The sequence below is a fragment of the Rosa rugosa genome, chromosome 5 (genome assembly GCF_958449725.1).
Source record: "Rosa rugosa chromosome 5, drRosRugo1.1, whole genome shotgun sequence".
In the NCBI taxonomy this organism is placed as follows: domain Eukaryota; kingdom Viridiplantae; phylum Streptophyta; class Magnoliopsida; order Rosales; family Rosaceae; genus Rosa; species Rosa rugosa.
In genome coordinates this window covers 9571343-9582298 of record NC_084824.1, presented here as the reverse complement: position 1 = coordinate 9582298, position 10956 = coordinate 9571343, and the positions used below count along the sequence as shown (strand labels likewise).

Below are 10956 nucleotides of genomic sequence, written 5' to 3'. Positions count from 1 at the left end.
GTGTCTAGTACGTCTCTATAAATTTTCATATTTTCCTGGGTTGTTTTGGTTAGATTCGTAGTTTGTCTTTTGACTGCTGTTCAGTAGGAACTGCAGTCACGTTTTTGTGACTTTTGTTGAAGCACTTAGTTTAACACTTAATCCTCTGCGGGAGACCCTTATTTCTCTATACTACGATTGACATATTTTCAGGAGAATAAGGAAAATCAATAGCTTTTAAACTTAGCTATCACTGGGTACGTCTCGTTTAGGGTAGGATGCAAAGCTGGAAGTCTGTATATTGCAAGAATAGCTATAAATTTGGTCTGATCATAATATATATGTTGAACCACCTTAGACATTGATTTCATAGTCAACTCTCCTTCATTCTATTGATCGTAAATGACTATATATAGTTGAGGAGAAGATTAGTCTTTGGGTGTACTATAAATCTGTATACAGAAATGAGGAACCATATTGAATGTAATGAAGTGCCTTGAAATTCATATAACTCATACATGGTGAAATGCATAAGATTGTATAAATGTTTAAACTGGAAACATATCCATATTTTGCAGGAGTTTGTTAGACAAGAACTGCAGAGAGATTAACATCTCGGATGCGAACTGAATACTTAAAATTCAGTGATGCTCATTAGAAAAGTATGGAGCTTGTTATTAAGCAAGGTTTCATATATAAAGGGAGTGATGATAGGGATGCAGAGCATGGGAATTGTTAATGCTACTTGGGCTTTCCTGGGTTGGATTGGTAGCATACTTGTCATTGAGAAAGGAGGCACGGTCGTAGTTGCTAGTATCTGCATCGTCTGGAAGGACTGTAAGTACCTTTCCTTGTGCTTATTTTGCTTCTTCCCATTCTCTTTACTTTGTAATATGAATGGCATAATTTAACATTTTAGGTGCTGACCTGGGAAATGTGTGCATTAGCAGAAGCATAACAAAACAAAGTTATTGAAAAGCTAGCCTACTTGTTTTCATTTATGATGATATTTTAATTTGTCACAACTCCAACTCACAACTAAAGTCTTTGTATCTTTAGGTCCATAATGAGTGCACTCCAAAATCTGTCTTTCATCATGGAGGTGACATCCGTTGCTATTCGGGTGTTTGAAATGATTGAAAGAGATCCTGCCATAGACACTATGAAAAGAGGAAAAGTATTGGGACATTTGAAAGGAAAAGTGGAGTTTAAAGAGGTGCACTTTAGTTACCTATCAAGACCTGATACCCCAGTTCTTGAAGGACTCAATCTTACCATACGAGCTGGAAAGACTGTCGGTTGTTGGAGCAGTGGTTCTGGAAACTCTATGACCATTTCATTACTTTAAAAGGGTTTATGACCCTGTCAAATGAAAAATACTCCTTGATGGATATGATATAAAAATATTTCAGCTTAAGTGGTTCAGATCCCAGATGGGACTTGTTAATCAAAAACTAGTTCTCTTTGCAACATCTATAAAAGAAAACATTCTATTCGGAAAGGAAGGAGCTTCGATGGAAAATGTCACAGATGCAGCCAAGGCAGCAAATGCTCATGACTTCATTGTTAAACCATCCGAAGGATATGAAACTCAAGTAAGCCATTCATATTTTTCTCGCCCTAAATCCACAAAATAGCTAACTGTAAACATAAAAACTAGTTTTGACTTTTGACTAGTGTTTCCAATGGTTTACGTTGGTCAATTTGGAGTTCAGTTGTCTGGAGGGCAAAAGCAAAGGGTTGCTATAGCAAGGCCTCTCCTTAGAAATCCCATAATCCTTCTGCTTGACGAAGCCACAAGCGCTCTCGATGCATAATCCAAAAGAGTAGTACAAGAAGCCCAGGATGTGGCTTTAGTAGGACGGACAACTCCATTGTTGCTCATCGCTTTCCACAATATGCAAAGCTGATTTGATAGTGGTTCTTCAAGCAGGAAAAGTAGTTGAGTCAGGTTCTCATGATGAGTTGATCAATATGAACAACAGACAAGGTGGTGCATACAGCAAAATGGTTCAGTTGTAACTAGCCATGCAAAATGAAGCTGCAATTGCTTCAAGATATCCCATCTGAAGATAGACACAACCTAAAATCAATGAATCCTTATCCTCTCCAGTCAACAATCAGCATAAGATCAACCTGGAAAAACAAACCAGACGGCCAATTCAGCTCGGTACATTCCATAGTTTTTTCCATCAGCATGGTAAACTATTCTTTCCAAATGCATCCTCTTGGTTACTACAAGTATAAAAACAAAGACAAAATTATCCTCCCCTATCTCAATGGCGATTATATCAAATGAATGCACCTGAGTGGAAGCAAGCCTTACTTGGTTGTTCAGGTTCTGATGGCTACAGAGCTATGCAGGCAATTCAAGCCTAATGCTTGAGATCAGTTGTCTCAGTGTACATCCAAAAAGACAGCCACAAACTCAAAAAATAAATCAGTCATTATTGCCACATCTTGGTCCTGACAGTCGATAGCTTCATCACCAAGTTTCTCCAACAATACTGTTTTGCAATTACAAGAGAGCGCTTAACAAAAAGGGTTAGGGAGATAGTGCTTGGCAAACTTTTCTCATTTGAGATAGGGTGGTTTGATCGTGATGACTGATGAGAACACTAGTGCAGCTATCTGTGCACGGCTACCTTGTGAAGGCAGTATGTTTCAATCCTTCATTGTAGAGTGTATGTCGTTGCTGATTCGAGGTTTCATAAGTGCCACCGTAGCATTTGCACTTGGATTGATCATTGCATGGAGGTTAGCCATTGTGAACATTGCCACACAGCCTTAGCTCATTGGGAGCTTCTACTCAAGGAGTGCCCTCATGAAAGGTTTGTCCAAGAAAGTGCAAAAAGCACAAATTAAGAGCAGTCAACAAGCAAGTGAAGCCACCATCAACCATAGAAATATCACTGAATCTTCGTCTCAGAAAAGGATAATGAGACTCTTTATAACTCCAACATATTGGTATGGAGGGAGGCTAATGAACAAAGGCTTCATAATTGCAGAGCACGTGTTTCAAACTTTCTTCTTATTGATGAACACTGGTAAAAGCATTGCAGGTGCCGGAAGTATGACCATTGATTTGGCCAAAGGCTACAATGCCCTAGCAGTGTTTTCTATCCTAGATAGGTCAAGTGAGATTCAGCCTGATGAAGGCAATAAGGTGCAAAAGAGTATTAAAGGCCACATAGAACTGAAGAATGTGTTTTTCTCTTACCCAGCAAGGCCAAAACAAATGATCTTCAAGGGCTTGAATCTCACGATTGAAGCTGGAAGAACAATGGCATTAGTAGGACAATGTTTCAGGTAATACCACTGTCATTGGACTAGTCGAAAGATTTTACAACCCTGTAAAGGGATCAGTACATATAGACCAACACAATACTAAGAACTACAACTTGAGGCAACTGAGGTCCTATATCGCAGTGGTGAGTCAGGAGCCTACACTATGCCAAAAAATGCTTCAGACGACAGACCATATCTGTCGTCTGATGAAGTAAAAATCTGTTGTCTAAGTGGCTGCCGTCTCTAAGCCATTCAAACGACAGATATTCTCCGTCGTTGATAATGCATTCAGACGACAGATTCAGTTTAAGGTACTGTCGTCTGAAGTACCTAATATTGAAGAATCGGAGTCTATCTGTCGTCTGAAACACCATACCACTACATATTAATGTTGTTGGAAATTCACTTCATCAACGGATTCAAAAAATAACTGTCGATGTAGTTAATGTAAGATGACAGAGTTTTTGTTGTTTCTGTCGTTTGATTGAACCAATATTAAGCTTAGCTGATGCTTCTGTCGTCTGATTTGAAGAACAATGACAGTTATATGTTGACTGATTTCGTATGCAACAACATAATTCTGTTGTTTGAAGTTGGTAGAAACAACATATCAACTACCTACTTCTGTTGTCTGAGAGCTCTTTGAACTCTACTTTTCTGTTGTTTGAACGTGGTAGAAACAACATATCAACACCTACTTCTGTTGTCTGAGAGCTATTTGAACTCTACTTTTCTGTTGTTTGAACGTGGTAGAAACAACATATCAATCACCTACTTCTGTTGTCTGAGAGCTCTTTGAACTCTAATTTTCTGTTGTTTGAACTTGGTAGAAACAACATATGATCATTTGTTTCTGTTGTTTCTATTTTCTTGATACAACATAAATTGTGCTGTATTTTCTTGATACAACATAAAACCTGCATATATCTGTTTCCTTTCAACCATTTTAACATCAGTCATTTACAATCATCAAAACCATAAAATTGGACTAAAATCAGCATTGAAAATGATGGCTACGTTTCATTAATTGCATCAACATCATCCAAAATACAATCCATAGTTCCAACTCTAAACCTAGCCAACAGTTACATTATGATCAAGAGAACCAAAAAACCATCTTATCTCGATCATTTACCTAGTGCACAAAGTCAAAAACCTATAAGGTAAAGAAAGAGTAGCTAGACAGAGCAACTGCATGCATAATTTAAGTTCACCAACACTTTCCATCAGTTATATATAAATGCACAAAAGCAGTTCCAAGTGCTACTCATCTACCTTAAACAGAACCAAAGTTAGAACTACATAACATGATTTGCCCATTCAGCTCAAACCACATCAATATCCTTCTGTGTGTAAGCCAATCATCCGCTTCCAATGCTAGCCTAATACGCCTAACTCCAAGCTTTCACTACACAGCACCAACAGCAAAAAAAAAAAAAAATGATCAGCAGTATGTAGCATACAACAAGTTCAGATTGCACAAATAGAACAGAACAAAAAACAGAATAGCTTAAGGGAAAGATATATTTCTATTTGGCTATCCGTATGAAAGGGAGAGCGAACTAGAAATTTTAGACATAGACCTTTGACCATGATTAAAAGACTCCAGTCTAGTGCATAGTAACGTAAAAGTAGATATATGCATATATTAAACAAGCATCAAAAGCACCTTAAAATAAGACCCACATGAAGCAAGAACTCCTTCCCCTATATCCTGCGAAATCATGTAATATATATACATATATTACTAGTTAAGTCTCAAAAATACAAACCAAACTTCAGTTGTAGAGTTAAACCTAAAACTGCTTACCAAACACCAAGTCTTGCACTTCCGAATTGCAGGTAATACAATTTGACTATTACTGAAGACTGATCATCTCTTACCCATCTAACATGACAATAAAAGAAGAATCACTACTAGAATTATGCTTATAGGACAGTTATAAAAAAAATGGACATTCCTACCTTTTAATTTGAGGTTGTTCATTCCATTTGTTTGGGTGAATGATCGTTCCCGGTTCTCAATCTGTTTCAAAATAGATTCCATTAATTCCCTTCTAACAAAGCCACCCGTACATTTACCTGAAATGAACAAACCACAAAAACGTGTTATGGCATAACTACAACATTTTCTTCAAGCAAAATATTCTGTACTCAGTTCAATTGTCATAGAAACCACACATTTAGGGGGCAGTACACGACAAAAATGAAAGTTTATGTATAGTTAGTATGTATTGATAGACCTTGTTATGAGCCAATGAATCAAAGTCATTGGCAGCAGGGACAACCAAACACTGTGAGCATGACCTAGACTCAACCCTCCCAGTAATGATTCTGAACACAATAACACTTGAAATCATTCATGTTCGACTACCATTTGAAAATAACTCACAAATGCATATTAATCAATAAGGTTAAATTAAAAGATTAAATTCAAAAGCTTTACCATGAGAAAAATCGATTTGAATTCTTAGTATTTGCAATTAATCAATAAGGTTAAATTAAGAGATTAAATTCAAAGGCCTGACATCTTTTCTATTTGCAAACTTAAGTCAGGTAAGCCAATTTCATAGAATACTAAGTATTAACTTCACACACTTCCCATTCTATCACATAATGTCACTTAATCTAATAAATTTCTACCTGCTTCAATATGCTTATGTCCTATTGTTGTCAATGCTTCAGCTGCATGTGCAATTTCTTTATGAAAATCCTGAGCATAAGAATTATGAGAATTGAGTTTAACAGATAGAATAAGTTAGGCACAAAGAGAAATAAAAATACCTCAAAAAAATCAAACATTTTAGATTAGCAGGACAAGATGTTCCCAGACTTGTGATCCAAGATAGCAAAACAAATAATCACCTATATATGCCTAGCAGGTTTCATTGTCATGTCACCTATCAAATCAAACTTTGTTCTTTCCCAAAATGTGAGATCATAACACTAACTATCATCACATTGAGTACTACAAAATTTTCAACTATAGTCGAAATTCTACATTGTAAACAAAGTTCATGTATACCTTTCCTGCACGAGTAGACCTATACAGTTTCTCAAGCTGTTGATGTCTCTGCCTCTCAACCTCATATATCACCATTACATCTGAGCTTTCATAACCAGTTCCACCAAACTGCTTTATCACAGCTTGAAATTTTAAAACCAGACAAGAATCAAAGTCTCAACGGGATGAGCTATTCTAGAATTCATACTTACAATGGAGCTTTTTCTTAGCTAGATGTTCCTTCCTTCCGGTTCACATTGATGAAGACCACAATGTTCTGATAAGTCAAGAAGTTAGTAATTAAGCTAAAACTTCATCTTTCTACTGAAGTTGGCCTTTCAATAATCATTTCTTTGTCAATTTTTCAACACAAAAGCCATTGAATAATCAAAGTCTACATTACAAGACAAAATTACAACTATAAACAAAACTGTCAACTAGATCAAACAATATCAATGTGTACACACCAATCGACATAAAAAAAAAACACTCAGTAAAATTTAAACTACATTTGAGTTTTTCATACCTGCAAATTCCCAGAAAGTGTCACTGAAAGCTTTGCCTCTCATCCTCCTTTTCCAACTGTGCACTTCCAAGGACACCACAACATGGAATGAACAACAAGTAAAGATGGGGACCCTTTTAGTGTCCAAAGGAAACAACTTTGAATTGGGTTTCTTCAGCCCCCAGTAACTGTAGCTACCACTATGTTGGGATTTGGTATTCCATGTGTAAGATATCTAAACAAACAGTGGTATGGGTGGCAAGCAGAAACAACCCCATCATTCATACATCAGGTGTTTTCACAATAAACAAGTATGGAAAACTAGTCATTTATGCTCACTTGTGAAACAAAAAACAATAGAGAGAGTCACCGAGTATTTTAATATAATTGAACTCCCGTTCTAAGATGCAAAAGAAAAAAAAAGAACCAGCTGAATTATTGAGCAAAAACAGACATATCCACCTAAAAAAAAAAATTAATGTGGGGACAAGCATAACCTCAAATTGCAATTGAGAAGCAAGGAGTCTAAGCAATTGTCCCACCAGCTACGACTAAACATACAAAGCTAAACAAAATGAGATTCATATAAACCAAACTCGCAGGTATAATCCCAGACAATCAAACTGAATAAACAAGCTCACAGACTCACATGTATAATCCAAATAATCAAACAATCAGCAATTGTTTAAATAAACGTCAAACAACCATCACTCCATTAACAAAGCATCAATTCCAAACAATAAGCAATTGCAGCAAGCCAGCAACCATCCAATCAATAAACCCAAACATGGATTTCATATACTCAAACATAGATTTCATATACCCAATGTCCCAATCAATAAGAAGTGAAAATTTCAGAAAACCCAACAGAAAAAACGAGGAACTGAATCTCAGGCATCAGATATAGAGTCATGGAGGCTGGAGATTGAGAGGGAGGAGCACTATTGGAGAGGAGTCAGAGCCTTAGATTCTAAATAACCATAAACCATCCCAAATCGAAATGAACCATAAACCATCCCCAAATCTATAAACCAGAATAAAACCCAATTCTATTTCAATCACCACATCTCTAAATCGTTATCCCAAATCTAATTTCAAAGGAAACTCCCAATTCGATATCCCAAAGAAACCCTAAAACCCCAAATCGATATCCCCAGGAAGCCCTAAAACCCAACACAAATCAAGGTCGAAACCCTAAGACGAAGAATAAGACTTACCGTGAAATCGTTTGTGCAATTGAAGAACTCCACCAACAGTGTCTTCTTGACCTAGATCGGGGAGAGGTTGATGATACTCTTGTGTGTAAAAAACCTAGATCAGGGAGGGAATAACCATAATTGGGAAAGGGAAAGAATGTCTCTGATCGGGGCAGAAGAACCAAAATGGCCGGGGAGCTGCAGCTGCTCGGGGTCTAGCTCAGGGAGAGGGAAAGAAGGTTTCTGTTTTTTTGACCAAGTGTTGAGAAAACTCGAGGTATAGGCATCTAGTTCACATTAAGTTTTAGTTCAGCCAAAAAATTATTTTTGTCCACATAAGGGTAAATAATTTTTCCATTTACTCAGACAACAGATTCTGTTGTCTGAATTTTCTAAACTATAACAAACTTGAAAAAGTTGAATTGGTGTTGATTTTGATACCATTTAGACGACATAAATAGTTAAAACTGTTGTCTGAAGATGTTCAAAAAAATCAGACAACAGAAAAAACGTCTTCTGTCGTCTGAGGGGTATGGTATGAAGCATTTTTTGGCATAGTGCTACAACAATCTGTGAAAATATCCTTTATGGTAAAGAGAATTTTAGGGAATCTGAAGTAAGAAGACCAGCAATTCTTTTGAATGCTCATGAATTTGTAAGGTACATATTGTCTTCTTCTTTTTAGTTGTGACACAGGCATATATGTGCATGCAAATTTGTTAAATCAAATGGAAAAAAAAATTCTGGAAAATTCACCATATATACATATTAGCTCTGTTTCTAATATACTGGCACTGTTACTAATTTCCCAAATAATGTTCGTATTATATCCATATTTTCAAAAAAACTCGTGTTCTGGACTGTTCATATATCCATACATGACTTATTACGTAGTTTTCCGTATTTTACAATTACATTTAGAATAAATAAAAAAATACTAAAAATAATAAATAAAATAAATGAATATAATAATATTTTGCTGAATTTTCAACTTCCTTTTGAATTATGTTTTTTTTTTTTGTCAAAGTGATAATATTCATTAATAAGCCCAAAGGGATAAAACCCTAAGAGAGAGCCCAAAGCTCTGAATTACAAGCTAACATAAGTAGGAAAATTACACATCAAACCTAATTCCACATGAATCTGGTCATAAGATGGTAACCCTAAAAATTAAAAAGAAAATATCGTTAGGATATATCACTGCAGCCATATTGCACGCCGATGAACTGCCGTACAATCATCGACCAAGATGTCACCAGAAGAGCCCAAATGAAGGGATATAATCCGAGAACCCAATGCCAATATAAACCCAGAAAGCAAATCCTAACATACCCAAAATACAAGATGATCCGGAGGAGGAGCCAATAACGCACACTGACCATCACCTCTCTACCAGAACCCAATGATCCGGAAGAGAACCACTGCCACCGAAAGGGGACAAAAGTCAGCAACAAAGAAAAAATACAATGGATAATGGGGGGTGAAACACCCACGCGTGAGCACCCATACTCCGCTTGGTAAGTGATTTTCACTTTATAGAGGTAGCCATAGGAAACTCCAAGAAAGTCAGTGGTAGAGGGATGAGAGTTGTTGTGAGATATTGGGTGGGAGGAATTGTGGGGGCTGTTGTCAGATTTGAAAAATTTCTGAGCTAATTGCAAGAAATTGAAATAACATAGTAAGAGGAGGAGCAAAGCCCTCTAGATCTGGACACAACCAGTATAAACACCACAAGAGGGCTAGATCTGGACACAACCAGCATAATCACCACAAGAGGGTGTATAATCTGGACAAAGCCAGCAAAAACTCCACCAAAGGATGTCAAGGACAGTTGCCGGAAAGAGCCACGCAGCTCCACAACCGCCAGTGCCGACCGGCGGGAAGAGCCTCGCAGCTCCACTACTGCCAGATCTGACCACCGGAAAGAGCCCTGCTGCTCCACAACCGCCGTATCCGAACGTCGGAAAGAGCCTCGCAGCTCCACTACAGTCGTCGTCCTCGGTCCGAGAGGAACATATCGAGATCTGTCAGCCGAACCCGAGATGAGATACCCATCCATCTTCCGTGGATCGTGCCACCGCCTTGAAGGCCTGCCTCTACGCAGCTTCAGCATCCCCTCCCGGGCCAGAACGCAGCAGAAAAACACCGGCAACGTTCGGCCGGGAGAGAACAACAACGTCTGGAGGTTTCTCTTTTTCGTCGCGCGTGGGGCGCATTCTATTACAGGTTACATATACTTAAGGGAATAGTAGAGAAAGTTGAAAGAGAGGTTGTTTTGTCTTTTTTTTTTAATTATGTTGTGTGAATCACACACGTATGTAAAAAGTACCGTTTCCCACTATGTATATTAGTCAAAGGACTTGAAACAAAATCGGTCGGATCTCGGATGACTCGGATTTAATTTAACTATCTGGCGTTTGATTTGTTTGCTTGGATAATAAGGAATTGACATTTCTAATTTCTATGACTGTAAAGATGGATACGATACTCACTATGGACAAAGGGGACTGCAGCTATCATGAGGCTAAAAGCAAAGGATAGCAATTGCTCGAGCAATACTGAAGAACCCAAAAGTTCTTCTGTTGGATGAAGCAACCAGTGTCCTAGATAGCGTGTCGGAGACTCTAGTCCAAGAAGCGATTGACAAGATGATGGTAGGCAGAACCAAGGTTTTAAATATCGGTATCTTCATATCTATCGGTACTTTGAAAAAGGGAGATATAAGAAATATCGGGGATACATGGTACGAAAATATCGTTTTTGAAAAAAGTCAATTTATTAGAAATTTAGAACTACATATAAATACATATGAATGTCAACTTCATCTACATCTAAAAAGAGACTCCAGACGGTTGAAAAGCCGCTCGCTGGTCTACGAAAATGCAATAATCAGACCAAGATATATGACCCATATAGTGCGAATTGTAGTGATGAACATGATAGTTATAGATCTCTTTAGAGCTGCCGACTGTTTCCCCTATAAA

The 10956-nt window shown here is 37.5% G+C and overlaps 1 long non-coding RNA gene and 1 pseudogene across 1 annotated transcript; one reads left to right on the top strand and one right to left on the bottom strand.

The window, feature by feature from the left end:
- The first annotated feature begins 643 nt into the window (after positions 1 to 643).
- On the top strand, positions 644 to 10562 carry LOC133711164 (putative multidrug resistance protein; annotated as a pseudogene).
- Positions 5216 to 7136, bottom strand: LOC133712960 (uncharacterized). Its single transcript, XR_009847679.1, has 5 exons — positions 6798 to 7136; positions 6484 to 6548; positions 6293 to 6400; positions 5911 to 5980; positions 5216 to 5349 (listed from the first exon to the last, which is right to left on the bottom strand). It is a non-coding gene; the product is annotated as an uncharacterized LOC133712960 (long non-coding RNA).
- Positions 10563 to 10956: the final 394 nt, after the last annotated feature.